The 15,263-nt window shown below is 48.9% G+C and overlaps 1 long non-coding RNA gene across 1 annotated transcript; it reads right to left on the bottom strand.

Moving 5' to 3' along the window:
- Positions 1-12,391: 12,391 nt before the first annotated feature.
- Positions 12,392-15,189, bottom strand: LOC137856850 (uncharacterized). The gene is made up of 3 exons (XR_011096825.1): positions 15,058-15,189; positions 14,773-14,975; positions 12,392-14,537 (listed from the first exon to the last, which is right to left on the bottom strand). It is a non-coding gene; the product is annotated as an uncharacterized lncRNA (long non-coding RNA).
- Positions 15,190-15,263: the final 74 nt, after the last annotated feature.

The following is a 15,263-nucleotide window of genomic DNA, read 5'->3' on the forward strand; positions in this document are numbered from 1 at the left end:
TCATTTATTTGATTTGTTAATTTTGAGAAAAGATCTTGGGAGTGACATCAATGCAAGTAGGCCTCCACACGCTGCAAAGCCCCTCAACAGCAGTGGGCCTATGCTTAGGGTTAGAGGGTGGGATGCAGCTGCAGTGGGATGGGGATGGGGATGGGCTGTGCTGCATCCTTCCAACAAAGTGGCCTGGAGTGTGTGGGCCAAAAAGAAAGTCAGCGTGAGCAGGCAGCGTGCAGTGAGACCGGTGGAGCTGTGCTGGTATAAATCATTTGGGGCCCAGGTTATTCTCTCAGCACAAACCGCATGACCAGGCATTTGTTTGGCTGGCTTCAGACTGACTGCACCTACCTCGGCCCTACCTGATCTACCAGTTCTTCCCCTATTGAAAAAGGGGCCAGGAAATGTTTGACTGAGGAAAAAAGTGCAATGTAAAATATCTAGCTCTCACTAAAGCTGTGTGAGGCCCCGTTTGCTGTATGCAGGTGTATGTTTTGTTTGTACATTGCTCAGATAAATGGCGCTTGTTGCCTGAAATGTCAGCAAGGTTTCTGAGATTTCTGTGCTCCAGCTGTATTAGCAATTTTATTTATTTATTTATTTATTTTTTGCAGTGCACTTGCTTGTCCTGGGTGAGGAAAATGGCAATACAACTGCATAGATCACCTATGTGCTAATTTATCTCTTCTGATGAAAACTGGTGTGTGTGTGTGTGAAACAATGCTGATCATGTGAGAGCCAGCAAGCAAATGCAAATACCTAAGCCAGCCTCAGTATCTGGAAAAAAAGAAAAACACATCCCAGGCTGACACTGAGGCAGACTGTTGGTCACTTAGCTCTGTCCTGATTTGACTAAAATAATTTCCTTCCAGCTTCCATGGTTCTAGTGACAAGGAAGGACAAATTGCAGCTGTATCATGTAAAAAAGAAATTACTTAACCACACTGCAATTTGCTTTGCATTAACCGTTTGGAGGCCAGCGCTCCATCCCAAAGGCTCTGGTGTGTTTTGAAATCCCACGATAGGAGCAACCAGAGGGAAACAGTTTCCATGAGATACGGCTTGAAAGCATGCTCACCTCCTTAACACATTTCTTCCCCCTCCTCTCTCACCCTGCCTTGCTTAGCACAACAGCACCAAGGCAAAAAGAGTAAATAACAATAGATGGCTCCTCAAATTTTCTTAAAGATGCATTTTTAAGAAGTGATGCTGGTGCTTGGCTTTTCAGTAGAAGTCGTGCTCCTGTCTACACCTGCCTTTTTGGAAAGCAGGCAGAAAACATGCTGTTCCTTGACAAACATCCCTGTCTGGTTTTGGGTGCCCACAGAGCATCACTTTGTTTGCAGCCCTGAGTCCCGGGACGTGCCCTGTGTGTGCTGTGGGAGATGCCGGGGAGCTGAGGGTTAAGATAAGCAGTGGTCGCTTTTTTAGCAAGGCAAACAATCGCAGTGCCCAGCACAAGCTCTGCCTCTTTCCATGATGAGTGCTCAGCCGTGCCAGGCATTTTTTCCCTTTCTGAAATAGAATCTACTCTATGGAAGCAAAATTAAAGAGAGGAAGAAAAGCCTGCATTTTGTGATTTAAAACTCCTCCTTAAAAGCGCTCCCTGGTCTCACTGCATTGCAGGGTCTGCTGTGAGCTGTGGAGGCCACTCGGGTGGTTCAGACACTCCGTGGCATGAAGGCCTCGAGCTGGAGAGCCAAATCCTTGCTCCTGCCCTCCGCCCACAGCTGGAGCCATCCCCCTCTCCTTCTTTGGGTCTCAGCTCCAAGGCCGTGTGGGGACGGCTCGAGTGCCACTACATGTAGTGACATCTTTATGTGTTTTGATTTTGATCGGTATCAGTCCCATCTAGGCGGGCTGCATATCTCCCTGTTCCCCAGGGAGGCCACTGGGATCTGGGGGACGTGCTTCATGTTGCTAGCCCAGCTGAAAGCCAGCTGGCCCAAAACCTCATCCAGGCCTGCCAGGAGCACCAGCAGAAGACTGTCCTGTTCACAGGGTAGCATTATAGATCCTTTTGGCTGCTCTTCTCATTGTCCATCAATGCCTGTCTGTCAGTGAAGATTTTCTAAAGCTTCCACCCAAATACCTGGTGCTGAAGATGTGGGGTCAGTACAAGCACCCACCGGCACTGAGAGTAAGGGCCCCTGTGAGGTCTGCATCAGCAGCTTGCGTCATGGTGTCCACCCCAACCTCTGTTTTAAAAGTAAAGGCAAAAAGGAAAATATACCGAGGGAAATCAGAAATGCCAAGGAAGCCAAAGGGGCTTTACCAAGGAGTTCAGCTGCAATGTAGTGTAAAATCCCCGGGCCTCCATTCCAGTAGCACTGTGGGGAAGGACTGCGGTTTTGCATGGGCCTGTGTGCAAGCCGCCTCCTCAAGGCACACCCGAGTGAGAAGAGCTAATGAGGTCCAGACTATATCCGAGCTGGAAGGAACACAGTCTGCTTCTCAGAAGGATTAAGAATTAAAGAGCCACTGTCAGGTCCCATAAGTGTAAGCACAAGGTACACAACCCAGCAGCCCTGAGCTGCCGATGCTGAAAAAGCTCCTTGAATTCTTCAGGGCAAGACGCAAAGGGCATCAGCCCAGCAGTGTCTGCAGAACAAGGCCTGGCACTGTGTCAGCAGGAGGGCACCTGCCTTGTTCTTGTAACAGGTTGAAAGTGCAACGATCACCAGAGGGGGATTAACATCTATTTACCCACCAGGAAACTTCAGCCTGAGGGCTCTCATGCCCTGTATTTCTTTGAAGATACAGCCTCTTTGTATTGATCTGGTCCAAAGCGCACCTCAACACATCTCAACCCAAGCACCTGGGTGGCAGCACGTCACCCAACAGGTAGTGGAGGTGATTCCTGAGAAGTCACCCAGCTGCGGCCTGTGGCAGTTGTGAGTCACCGTGCTCTGAACCCAGATGTCTGAGTCAGGTCCCAGTTCCCCGCTGGGCCAGGAGGGTTTGAATCAGATCACAACAGGGTGAATCAGGACTGGAACGAGCCCTCCGGACTGTCAGGAGGCTCTGAATCAGGCGGTGAAACAGTCCTTCCTTTCCAGGCACGGAGTCAGGAGCCAAGCTGCTGCTTCTGCTCCTGAGCAGAGGGCATTAGTGGGCATGAAGGTGAGCATCCCCAGCTGGCAGAATGAGAAGAGAGAACCTAATTGTGTGGCTTGACTACAAACTGCCTGGGTGGTCTCATTTTCAGCCAGGAGGTTTGCTAAAATTTCACAAACTCTTCGAAGCAGACAGAAGATGGAGGAACAGAGAGTATTATTGAACAGGACTCCTTTTGGAAGAAGGGCACTAAACAGAAGGACACTTTCAATGTTCCCCTGGAGATGACCAGATCCCAGATAGTACATCTAGTAGTCTCATCATTGCCCCGACATTTAATTCAGGGGAGCACAGTTTGAACTGAGTGCTGTTGAGGTTTTGAGGATTCCCACACAAAAGTAGGAGCACACTGTTTTGGGCAGAGCATGGTTATGAAGTAGGAGAACCTTGAAAAACACCAAATCCAGGCAGGCAACAGTGGAGAACAGAAGGCAGCATCTCTGCTTTGCAGAAGGGAGATCATCCAAAGTCACCCAAGGGCACGGTGTGGCCAGCTCAGCTTCAGGCTCAGCTGCTTTTACTATTACTCATGGTTTGCAGTGCCAATACGGGCTTCCTCCCTCTCCATCGGGGAATAAGGGATGCTTTCTTCAGCTTTGTTCTTTTGTTTTTTTTGCACACATTCACTTTCATGCTTCGATTCATTGACTTGTTAGCGATGGGAGTAATTAGTGCGGGCTACACGTTCTCTTCCACACTCTTTGTCTTTATTATTCTCCTTGACACTACTAATGCTCTCTGGCTGGGATCTCGATGACTCGTGTGACATTCATTGTCATCTGAGATCTGAGCTGACAATACATATTTTCTTCCATCCAGGGCCATGGTAGCATCTCCCAAACCTCAGTTGTATCTAGGAGTGCTTCTGTGGCATGAGCCATGCGGGGAGCTGGAGGTTTACTGCAAGGGGAGGTGGAGGCAGAAGGAAATGCTCCTTGCAAGCGTGGGCCAGCCCCACCTGTGCGCCCAGTTCTCTGGTTTCAGGGTGTGCACGGGGCAGGACAATGCGGCCAGCCAGCGTTTCACTGCTGACAGCTGATGGCTGTGAGATAGCAGCGGATCAGCTGGGATTGCCCGAATTTTTTCTCTCCACCTTGGCAGCTGCGAATGCGACAGCATGGGTGCCTGCTCCCAGCCTCCGGTGTCAAGGCAAAGGATATCGGATCGCAGCGGGAGAAGGAGGCCAAAGAGCAGCACTGCTGTGGGAGAAGACGTGTTACGGTTGGAGACGAGAGTGACTAATATCTGGCAGGAATGAGAGGATATTTTGAGCAATCTGTGTAACCTTCTGTTTCCTCTACTCTTTTCCTATAATCTTTTCTCCTTCCATTACTTGCAGCTGTTGTATCACATATCTGCTTGGGATCTGCTCTCGTGCCCCTGGGAATCTCTCTGCTGCCCGAGGAGAGCTTTGGAAGGGACTTCTAAACCAATTGTCTCTGCGGCTGGTAGGAGAATTGTCATGTTAGGCTGATGATCAGAGTACAAGTAGTGAATTCAAAATAAAATAATAACAACTAAGTGGCAGCTGCACTCCAGAGCTCAACACAAACCAGAACAGGCTCCTAAAAGAAGCAAAGCCCATCAAGCCATTTCAGGCTACTGAAATGCAGTGCAATCATGATCCAGAGAGAAAATTAGCCGTATTTTCCAATTCCCGTGTTCTGGAAGTCTTCCAGCTCCTAGCTTGAAGTGCCTGGTTTACCCACAGGGGAGTACCCTGCTTGTTTAATAGTTGATTTCTGATTTGAATCTTTTCTAAAAGGTGTGTCTATGAGCAAAAGATCATTCCACAACCTTCATTTGCCTAGTTATTCTCCATAGGTCAGCTCAGGAACTTAAATGTTATAGGTGGGCTAAAAATGAAAAACATCCTTCCTACAGACTGGTGTTAAATCTAAGAGATATTTCCAGTACTCTACTGCAGCAAGAAAATGTTATGGTAAGGAGAGCAAATGGAAACACTTGCAGACAAAAACTGCATCCAACACAGAAAATACAAGAAAAAAAAAAAAACACTTCTCATGGCCTTGGATGTTTAAGTGGAATTAAAATGCATGTGCTTAAGACAGATATTGTTTTCAGTTTCACTAGGCTAAAATGTACAAACCGGGATGCAATTAATGTAATGATTATTGAGATGCCCTGGGGTAGAACAGCTGTCACGCAGCCCCATTCCACATGGCTGATGCCTGTTCCTTGTGAGACATCGGTACGAGGCAGTCGGAGCCACTTAAATCCGGGACTGCAGACACGTGTTGTTGGCACTTGGTGCTGCTTGCTCCTTGCAGCAGAGGCCACACACCTAGGGACAAAGTGGCAGTGCCACGCTGTGCCATGCCACCTCCTGCACATCCCCAAGGACACCAGCCCCGGTGAGCCCGCTGGCAGCCCACCATCCCCAGGGGCTTGTGCCAACTCTGCCCACCTTATGCCGGGTTCATGCCTTATAACGTGCATCATGGTGGCATAAATGGCAGGGAAACATTAATTTAGGCCCCAGGGTAGCCCACACACTGCCCCAGGATGGGAGTGCTGGAGGTGAGCGAGCAGCAGCTAAGGGCAGAGTCACCTACAGCTCTATCACCAGCAGAACAAAATAATGCTATATTCCACCCCTTTTCCACCCACCAGCCTTCTTCCACATCAGGTACCGGTCGTGTCGCCAGCAGAATTAAGAGCCCTTATTTCGGGCTGTTTGAAGAGGCTCTCGGTACCTCAGTTTAATTGCCAAGTCACAGCAGGAGGACACTTCCCGGTCTGGACAACGCCTTTGCATTTAACCGCAGCGGGGAGTGCTCTGGACCGAGTTTTGCTTTTGTTTTGCTGTAAACTTGTAGTATTGCCCAAGTGCTAAGTGCTTGCGAGAAGAATGAGCTCTCCAGTTTCCAAGAAGAGGGCTGTGGGAGCTCGAGGACAGTGATTTGCCTACAAAGCATTCCAGCCAGGCAGGTCGGGATTGCAGTGGGAGGAGAGGATACACCTGAGCAGTGTTGGCAATCTGGGCAGGTGTTTTGAGTCTGGGGGCTATGGGCTGTGAGGACAACACTGCTCAAGGCCAGGGAGAAAGCCCTGCTCCCTCAGCGCCTGCAGCTCCTTCTGCGTGGCAGTAGTCCTGGGGGATGCTGCTGTGCCAGTGCCACATCCTCAACCTGCCCTGTGCACCCAGCTGGGGACAGGACACGTCCTGGAGGTGTGAACCCAGCTTGGATGTGAGCTAAATCCTGCCCACAGGGCACCTGCTGCCCCTGCCCGTGGCCCTCCCTGCTCTCCTCTCCCAAGCCCCTTGCTTCAGGAGGGCAGGCGCGCTCGCTAATGGCAAGCTGACAAGTGAATCAGTGCATACGTGCAATCAGCGGTGCCGTGGGAAGGAAACAAGGGCTTATTCTCCCCCTGTTGTTTTAGACAGCGCTTCCGCTTGCAGCCTGAGCTCCAGTTAAGGACGTTTATTGATTGTTCCTTTGGTTTACTACTGGCTGCCCAGGGAGCAAATAACAACATTTTAAATTAGCAGCCTGAAATATGGCAAGGCAGGACTCGGCAAGCAGTGATTAAGCAGCTCTCTGATCCAGAAGAGGGTAGGAAATAAACGGCAATATATATGTGTGATGGCAAGCACGGCAGGGGAGAAAATTAACTCATTGCAAGAAGGTGAGGGATCTTTCAGCTACTCCTGTTCCTGTCTGATGATTGGGTTGCCAGAAGGAGGTATGAGCCCAAGAACACTTTTAAAAGCATCACTGCAGAGCACTACGTAGCCCTGTGCCTGCAGGACTTGAAGAAATGAGGGGCTGATTGAAAGGCTGCTGAAGCCAATGTGAAGGTTTCCAATGAAGTCGGTGGGTTTAGATCCAGACCCTAAAACCTAGGCGTGGTTTCACTGAGAAAAACACTTCATACAGGGCAGCCTTGGAAAGCGGTCCCCAAACCGTGGTCCTTAGAAGAAAAAAAAAGCGTTGCTGATGGACTCCAGTAGCTCCTGGGTGCCACAGTAGCACGTTGGATCATGGCCATCCAGTTTTATATTATATATATTCATGTTACATTGCTCATCTCGAGCATTTAAGGGATAAAAGCCACATTTCCTCCAGCCTGAACCTGAACTGGTGCATTTAGGCTAGGTTGGAGGGACCTCCTGGTGGTGCTCTTTAAAGCCTTTAGCTAACCGGGTCATTTGTGCTGAAGGGGTCATTCCTTAAAGTTAGTGCAAATAAAATTTTAGACGTAAAGAATCCACCTGCTGTCTGCACAGCACCATGTGCTACGGCTGTGTCACCTCGAGCCCAGGTACCGTAATCACACGTGCCTGGTGGTGCAGGTGGATTTATCTGCTGATAGGAAGTATTTGCATAAGGCAGAGAGATTTTCCCTTTTTGCATACATCCTGATAGATGAGGAAATAGGTTCCTGTAGTACTGGCAGAGGACAGGAGAAATGCCCTAGTGCCTATGCCATCCCACATCAACCTTTAGTCTCCCTCTATCGCAGGTCTTGCCGTTGTTGGTGGGGCTGGAAGGCATTTCAAAGAGCTCGGGAGCAGGTAGAACAAGTGCCAGCCGCTGGGGCTGAAGGTTATGGGCTGATGTGGGGTTGGCAGTGACAGATCTAGCAAACACTGGAAGTCAGGTGCTCACCTTGCTTTTTTTTTTTTTTGCTGCACACGAATTCAAAAGCCTTTGAAGGTCAAGGATAGAGTTTTCTAGTAGGCTGAAGGGAAAGGGCTGTCTGCAAATAAAGTTTTCACCAGATGCAATGTTGCTGTAAAATCAAAGTCCTCTTCGTTTAACAAGGATAACAGGTTTATAAAGATCTTATCACCGTTAGGAGACTACTGTTGCTTAGCAAAAGCACCCAGCAGGTTGTCTGAGAGCACAGGAGTGACATTATAACACATTAAAACCTACAGGTAAAAGGACAGTTTTTGCTTTGAAAAAAAACAAAAACCAAAAACCTGAGAAAGCCAATTCCTCAACTTTTTGCAGGCAGGCAGAATGCTGGGGGACGTCATGGGGGTGTAGCAAGTTGTCCACATCACAGGATGCTGGACTGAACCTTAGAAGAAGCTAGAGAGAAAGCCCAAAAAGGGGTTTGTATGAGTTGAGTGCCCTGGGTATGATTTTCAGGGGTCCCATGGCAGCAAATGGCTTCCACAGGTAGTGCAAGCCAGCTTTCACCTTCTTCTCTGGGCTTTTTCCCTGCTTCTCATTAAAAGTAACATTCTCTGCTGGTATTTCCTCATGGCTGCTGTGTGGTAGTTTGTTGGACTTGCCTTGGGGCGAGGTAGGTGAAAGGCTGCATCATCTAAGAGCCAAGGACTTTGGAGGAAGGTGGAAGAAAAGAAAGCTGCAATTCTGAGGAGATGAAAAAAAAACAAAACACAACAACAAAAAACATTAAAAACTGCTAATTAAGCTTTTGAAAACAAGGCATTTTTATGAATAAAAACTCATTAAGACCTCTATCAGTGCTAGCTCTAAGGAAGAGACGTTTTTATTTAGCTCCGTGTGCTGTGAGGAAGAGTATTTGAGATTTTTGATATTTAGACTGAAAAGTGGCTATAATTTATGGAGATCTGCAGAAAAATAACCAAAAACTTTGCAAACTAAATTGAAGCATCAGACAGCAAAAGACCTGGGAACATTTGAGCAATAACTCAGCACTGTTGGCCAACCATTTGAATACCTCCCCGGGCAGCTGGGACGCCAGGGGTTTGTGCCTACCACACAGTCAAGAGCACCAAAATCTGTGGTTGGACTTCCTGGGTCTGATCATCTCAGTGGAAATCAAGGGGCTCAGTGCTGGTTTTGGTAGGGTTTATAGGGTCAAACAGCATGGTCCAGCAGCAGAAACAGGGATGCTGGCCCTGCTCCATCAAATGAAGATTTCCTGCACAGGTATTCACATTTTCCTTCATTTCTTTGCTTTGGGTTCGTGAGAAACTGCCCGTGCAGCAGGAGGGATTCACTACCTGGATGGGAAGCATCCTTCCTCCCCTCGCGGCCCATCCTTCGCTTTGCTAGCAAGTGCTCACAACGGAGTGCATTTATTTGTGTGGAAGGTACAACGCTTTGTTTCCCCCAGACAAAACCTTTAATGCAGAAGCCACTCTTAATTAACGCCTGAAGTCGCAGCGCATGACGGGCCAGGCAGGGCTATTGGGGTGATTAAGGAGATAAAGTCGAGGCTGCTGACTGCATTGCCCTCGCATGTGCCAAAGTGCCAACACGCCTTTTGGGGCACAAACCGACTTACGAGGATGCACAAGGCCGTGAGGTGATTTGCAGGCATTGGGAAATTTGTCCCCACGGTGCCACCCCCACGAGAGCACCTTGTGGTCCTGCTGTCCCTGCCCGAACGGCACCGAGCAGCCAGGGCACTGCCCGAGGAGGGACAAAGGCTTGAAAGGACACCTTAAAATGAGCCCCAGACGAGAAGCTGGGGGCGAAGTTTAAATTAATGCTTTGGAGCTGCTGGAGCTTACGCTTGAAAATAACATGAGAGGGGATTTTGGGCCCTTTGCTGTATTTCTAAATGGCTCTTTGCATAAACAGAGATGAATTCCAGAGGGATTTTCAGTTCGAGGTCCAGGATCCAGAATCTCTGCTCAGCCTGCAAACAGGCTTAATCCACGCAGTGGAAAAAGCCTGATTTCAGCTGCTGCAGTTGCGTGGGGCAGGGGCAGAAATCTGGGGAAGGAGCGTGCTGATTGTATGGGTGTTTGCACAAGTTTTATGCAGATGACTTTGAAATGTATTTGTTGTATCTGGCCAAAAGTGTATGATGTGACACAACCATCTTTCAAATAAAGGAGTATACAGTTTTCTGAGAAATGACAAAGTGTGTACCTAGTGAGAGGCCTACAAAAAGGGTTAATTTTTATTTAATCTTCAGCTTGATTTTCCTGGTAAAGAACTGGCTCTGTAGTTAAAAGTCTGCTCACAGAGAAGTGTGGCCATTTTCTGAAACCGCCTTGAATCCGCATGAAGGGGAACAAGCCTGCAGGAAGAGCTGGTCTGTCTTTCCAAATACTTTTTTTTTTTTTTTTTTGAGGGGGGAGCATGGGGAGGAAACAGATATGAAAGTGAAGTAGATATTATTAGGCTATGGTTAGTTCCTGCTGACATTCCCCAGCTACTGTACACAGCACAAAACCACCCTGATCTGGGCAGCCCGGAGCTCCGCTGACTGGTTTTGCTCTGGCTCCTGGTGAGGTGAAAGAGGAATTTGTCCTTCTGCTGAAGCTTGGGCGAAACTGATTGCCCACGCTACCCCCCTGGCAGGCTCTGATGGAGTCTGGGGGGAGCTGGTCAGAGCAAATTGCAGCACAGCTCAGTGCCAGTGAGCTCGAGCAGGAGGCTGCCCGTAAAACCAGTGGTGGTGGGAGCAGGACAGCACCTTGCCCGCACGTGGCTGGCCAAGCAGGAGCACCAAGACGCCTCCGAAATTCAGCTGGGATTTAGCAAATGCTGTCACGCTGCACGTGCCGGGTCTGATTCTGGAGAGAGCTTCCCATGCACGCCCACGCTATTCCTTCGAACACAGACTCTGGGGAGCAGCATCCTTCGGGACCGGCACCGAACCTGCATTTCCAGTACAAATTTGTAGGTGTCCGGCTGTCGGTGGAAGTTGTTGGATGGACCTTGAATGATGGGATCATGTTTACTTCTTGTGCTAATGCCACTGTTGCAGTCAGATGGCTGGGTTTACCTCTTCTCTGAAATTCTGTGAATCTTGGACTTGGTTCAAGACTTGACTGGATCGACTGGGGACTTTCCATTGTTTGCAGTGATCTTCGGAGCAGCTGTTATTGTTCTTCATCATCTCCTGGAACATTTATTGTCTCCTGAGGAAACTCTCAGAAAACTTTCAGAGTAATGAAGCCTTCACATATTGGCAAAGTGATTTTTGGGTTCATTCCCAGTGCAATAGTCATAGTTTTTCCTTTTCACCGACGTCATAGCTTTCAGATGCGCTTGGACTGACTTGCGGGTGAATTCAATGTTCGTCTTCACAGCTTCTGCTAGGTTTTCCCTTTTAGCCCACGGCAGTTTATGTCTACTACTTCCTACCAAACCATGCTGAAGATTGAACTTGAGTCAGAAAAAGGTCTTTATTCTTGAAATGTTTAGGGAAAAAGCATAAATAAATTGCTGTTGCTCAATATCTTTTTTTTTTTTTTTTTTCCTTTCACAAAGAAAAAATTCTCACACATATTTCCATCTGTAGCCATTTTTCTGGTGCATCTGCATTTTGTCTCTCTCTCCTCATGGGAACACTGATGGGCATTGTCAGCCTTTTCCAAAGCTGTGGACTTAGAGATCCAGAAATCTACTAATTAGTTCATGTTTAATCTGCACGATCTGCAGAGCACTTCTGGAGTCTTGTAGATTTGTTCCAGCACAGTCAAATTATGCTGATTAGATTGGTAAAAAGCCAAAAAAATGCATAAATAGCAATTATTTTAAATAAATTCCAAGCACATAAAGACTGATTTTAGCCTTGGGTGTTGAAAAATATTCATGCAAATTGCAGTGTATGTTTACTGCTTTTTTTTTTTTTCCCTTCCAAACTGAGTGCAAGAGTTGGACTTTGGGTTGCTCCAGCTGCCTTGCGGAGCCCAAGCCCTGTGCAGGTGAGCAGGCAGAGAGGTGTGGGTGTAGGACATCCCCATTTATCCCCATTTAGATGAACAGCTGCTCTCAGACAGGGAGCCCGGCTCTGCTGGGGACCGGCTCTTGGAAGGATAAAGATTTTTTGGCATTCATCTCCAGCATCTTCCCAAGGGGGCTGCCACGCTCCCTCTATCCCCACCGCACATCAGTGCAATGCAAGGGGCCCTTCTTGTCATATCAGGGTTCCCCCCTCTTTTCTGGGGAAGAAAGGAGCTTCAACAAGGGATTTCAGTGCCCAGCCTTTTTTTCATCACAAGTTTGGGAATGAGGGCCAAGAGGTTTGGCTGCAGGTAGGGGGCTTCTCCCATCCCCAGTCTCCCAGGATCGTTGCTTTGGCTAAACAGCAACAACCACGCTCAGAGGATAAATACAGGGTACAAAACAAGGCAGGCATAATCTGAATGTTTATGGACACAGCTGAGCAAGCCCTCTGCTTTTCAAAGGCTTTCACATGTTTAGGAAACAAAGTCGTAATGAAAACCTCCCATCTCGCAAGTGGGCAAAGGCGCTGCTGAGCAGCACAGGAGTTTTGCAATAGAAATCTAATTGCTGTGGTCAGAAACAACTGGGACTTTAATCCGGCTTGCACCCAGCAGCCATTACGTGTTTCGGGAGGTGTCACGGGGCTTTAGGCTGTCATAACCAGGAAGGTACAGAGGGAGGATGGGCATCAGCTCCGGGCTTGTCTACCCTTGGGCGCGCTCGGCCAGGAGGCTTCGAGCAGCTCGGAGGAGGAGCTGCAGGTGCTCTCCAGGAGCCCCGGCCCTCTCCGTGCTGTGCCAGCCACATCCCAGCACCTGGTACCCAAACACCCATCTTCTTATTTTCAGATGGGGTCATTCCCCTTTCCCCTCACCTAAACCAGCACGTCCCCGAAGCCATCACCGAGCCTTCATCTCCCAGCTAATGGCTTCAGGGAGTGCCTTAATTCCATTAGAGCCCCCTGCTTCTGCAGGGCTGGCTCTGCAGCCTCGCTCATGTCCTTTTAATACTATTTTCTGGGTGTACAATTTAATACAACCGCTGGTACGTGCTCTGCAACAAAGTGGGGCAGGGAGGGAGGAAACCACGGGCTGCGTGGCGTTTGCAGTAATTAGCAGTCTATGCGGTAGTTCTGCCTTGTTAATATTTACTTGAGCAAATCAAATGCTGGCTGGTTTTCTAGGGAAGTGTACCAAAATGTGACGGCTAGTCTTACTGCGTTGGGTACAGACCACCCGAAACCAGTGCCACACTTTGGCTGGCTGGGAAGAAGTACAGGATCTGTCCATAGTCATGGACCCATCTAATTCACAGGGAAATTAGGGTGCTTTTTTTTTTCTTTTTTCTTTTTTCTTTTTTCTTTTTTTTTTTTTTCCAGCTCTGATGAAAACATTGCAGCATGTAAGCCTCTTTGAGTCATCCTCTCTGCTATAAGATCAGCCACAAACAGCTGATTTCTGCGAGGCAGATGTATTTATAGACAGCATATAGATTTAAAAATACCACTTCTCTGCCTCAGAGGGACTGGCTGCCAGTTTAAGCTGTATAAAATTAATGCAGCGAGTTAATGAGAATGGCTATGGAGTAGAATGAAGGCAAGGTTCAGAAAACCATTAAGCGCTACCACGGCTGCGTGCTCTGGCTTGGTGAGGAGCTGTGACACGGGGAAGGTTCCCCAGCCCTGCAGCACCCGGGTACTACAGGAGCTGGTGGGCAGCCACGTGTTGCTGCAAGAGCAGGAACAGCTCTGCTTTGGGGGAGCTTTGTGCCGAGCACCGCAATGCACAGGAGGAAGGACTGCGGTGCCCGGGCCAGGAGAGAGCCCTGGGTGGCTGACACTGCGTGGTGCTGCCCAACATTTCACGGTGGTTTTGCTCTTGGCCTGCTTGGCTGGAGAGCTCTCGCTGTCAGCCCAGCCGGGCCTCTTGGTGCAGTGCTTATGACCCGTCCGAGGGGCACACGGCCCCGTTTACGGTCTGCGTAGGAAACCTCAAAGAGCCCGGTGCCGTCATCCTCGCCCTGACGTGGCCGCAGGCTGGTAATCAGCTGTAACCACGTGAATTTCTGCTCTCTCCACTGGAAAAGGGCGCTTTTATCTCTTCACTGTACTGCTAAGGCCACCGAGAGAACATTAAAAATGAACGATCCTTCTTAACTATTTCCACCAGATTTGACAGAGGACACAAAAACACAGTAAGAGAACATGCAGAGACTGCGACCGGCTTCTTTGCCAGCCCTGATTTCTCAACACGGGCAATCAAACCTCTTTCTTCTGCCCAGCTCGTGCCCAGCAGTATATTGAAGTGGGTGATTCTTTCCTGTAGTATACACATCATATAACCCATATAACCGTACTGTTTATTTTGCTAAGATTTGAGACCCAGAGTAAATTTAGACCTCAGTGCAACTCTTGTAACGTGTCACACTACGCACATGCAGTCCAACAGGTTGACCTGACTGCAGAGCCTTTAGAAACCTCCTTTGCTCTCCCTCCTTTTCACTCCATCAGTTCTAGACCCCAGCAATGCCACCGCCTGCATGCCTTGTTAGAACAGGCTGATTAAACTGAGTCAGCAAAATGCAAGATTACAGCTGTCATTAATGAGCATTTCTGAGCCACAATTTTTAAGGGGAACATCTGCAGCCTTCTGGGAAATTGCCTCTTCATTGTCAAAGTGCAGGAAGCCTTTTCCAAGAAGCCATTTCCTACCTTGCTGCTGGTCTTTCCTTTTCTTCCTCCATGCAGATTTGGTTCTCGGATACAGCCGATTCCTACAAATAGGCAGCTCCTGATTTTTATTTTTTTTTTAATAATATTTTGAAATAGTGCCGCATGGACAATTTCTAAGGGCACAGGGGGCCGAATGTAAAAAGGACCACGGAGCCTATAGTCTCATCACCTCCCTCACCCCCACGTGCAATAAAAGAACACCTGGCTCAGGATGTTCTGGCATCACGACCTCTCATCCCACGTGCCCAGGGACCAGCCACCCCGAGTCCCACACACCTGCATTGGGGGTAGCCTCTGCTCAAGTACCGCTGAAGGAGGGGGATGAGAGCCCCCCAAAGCAATGTGAGGCAGGAAACACCCCCGTAGACTTCCCTGTCCTGCACTGCACCTGGAGGGAGGTTGATTGTGCAATGTTTTCTGCTGGCTGACCAGGACCAGTCATGCACACGGGCTTCGTGCTGAGTCAGTATCGGCGCTATCTGGGGAAAGATGGAGAAAGCTCCTTCTGCACTTAGCTGGCTTTGGGTGCTCAGCCAGCACCTCTGGGATCTCTGAAATCACCTGCTCCGGGTCTCTGACATTTCCTGCAGCTGTCCAGACCCCGTGGGAATACTTCCCTGCAGCTCCAGGGGAACCATTTGTGCAAATCTCCCTCTCCAGCACCAGAAAGAAGCATGATATTCAGCATCAACACCCCCAGCCCCCACTGAAATAACTCCAGGCTGAGGTCTCAGCAGCTTGAATGAGGAATGCCTGCCTCTGCCAAA

This window comes from Anas acuta, chromosome 5 (genome assembly GCF_963932015.1).
Source record: "Anas acuta chromosome 5, bAnaAcu1.1, whole genome shotgun sequence".
NCBI lineage: Eukaryota > Metazoa > Chordata > Aves > Anseriformes > Anatidae > Anas > Anas acuta.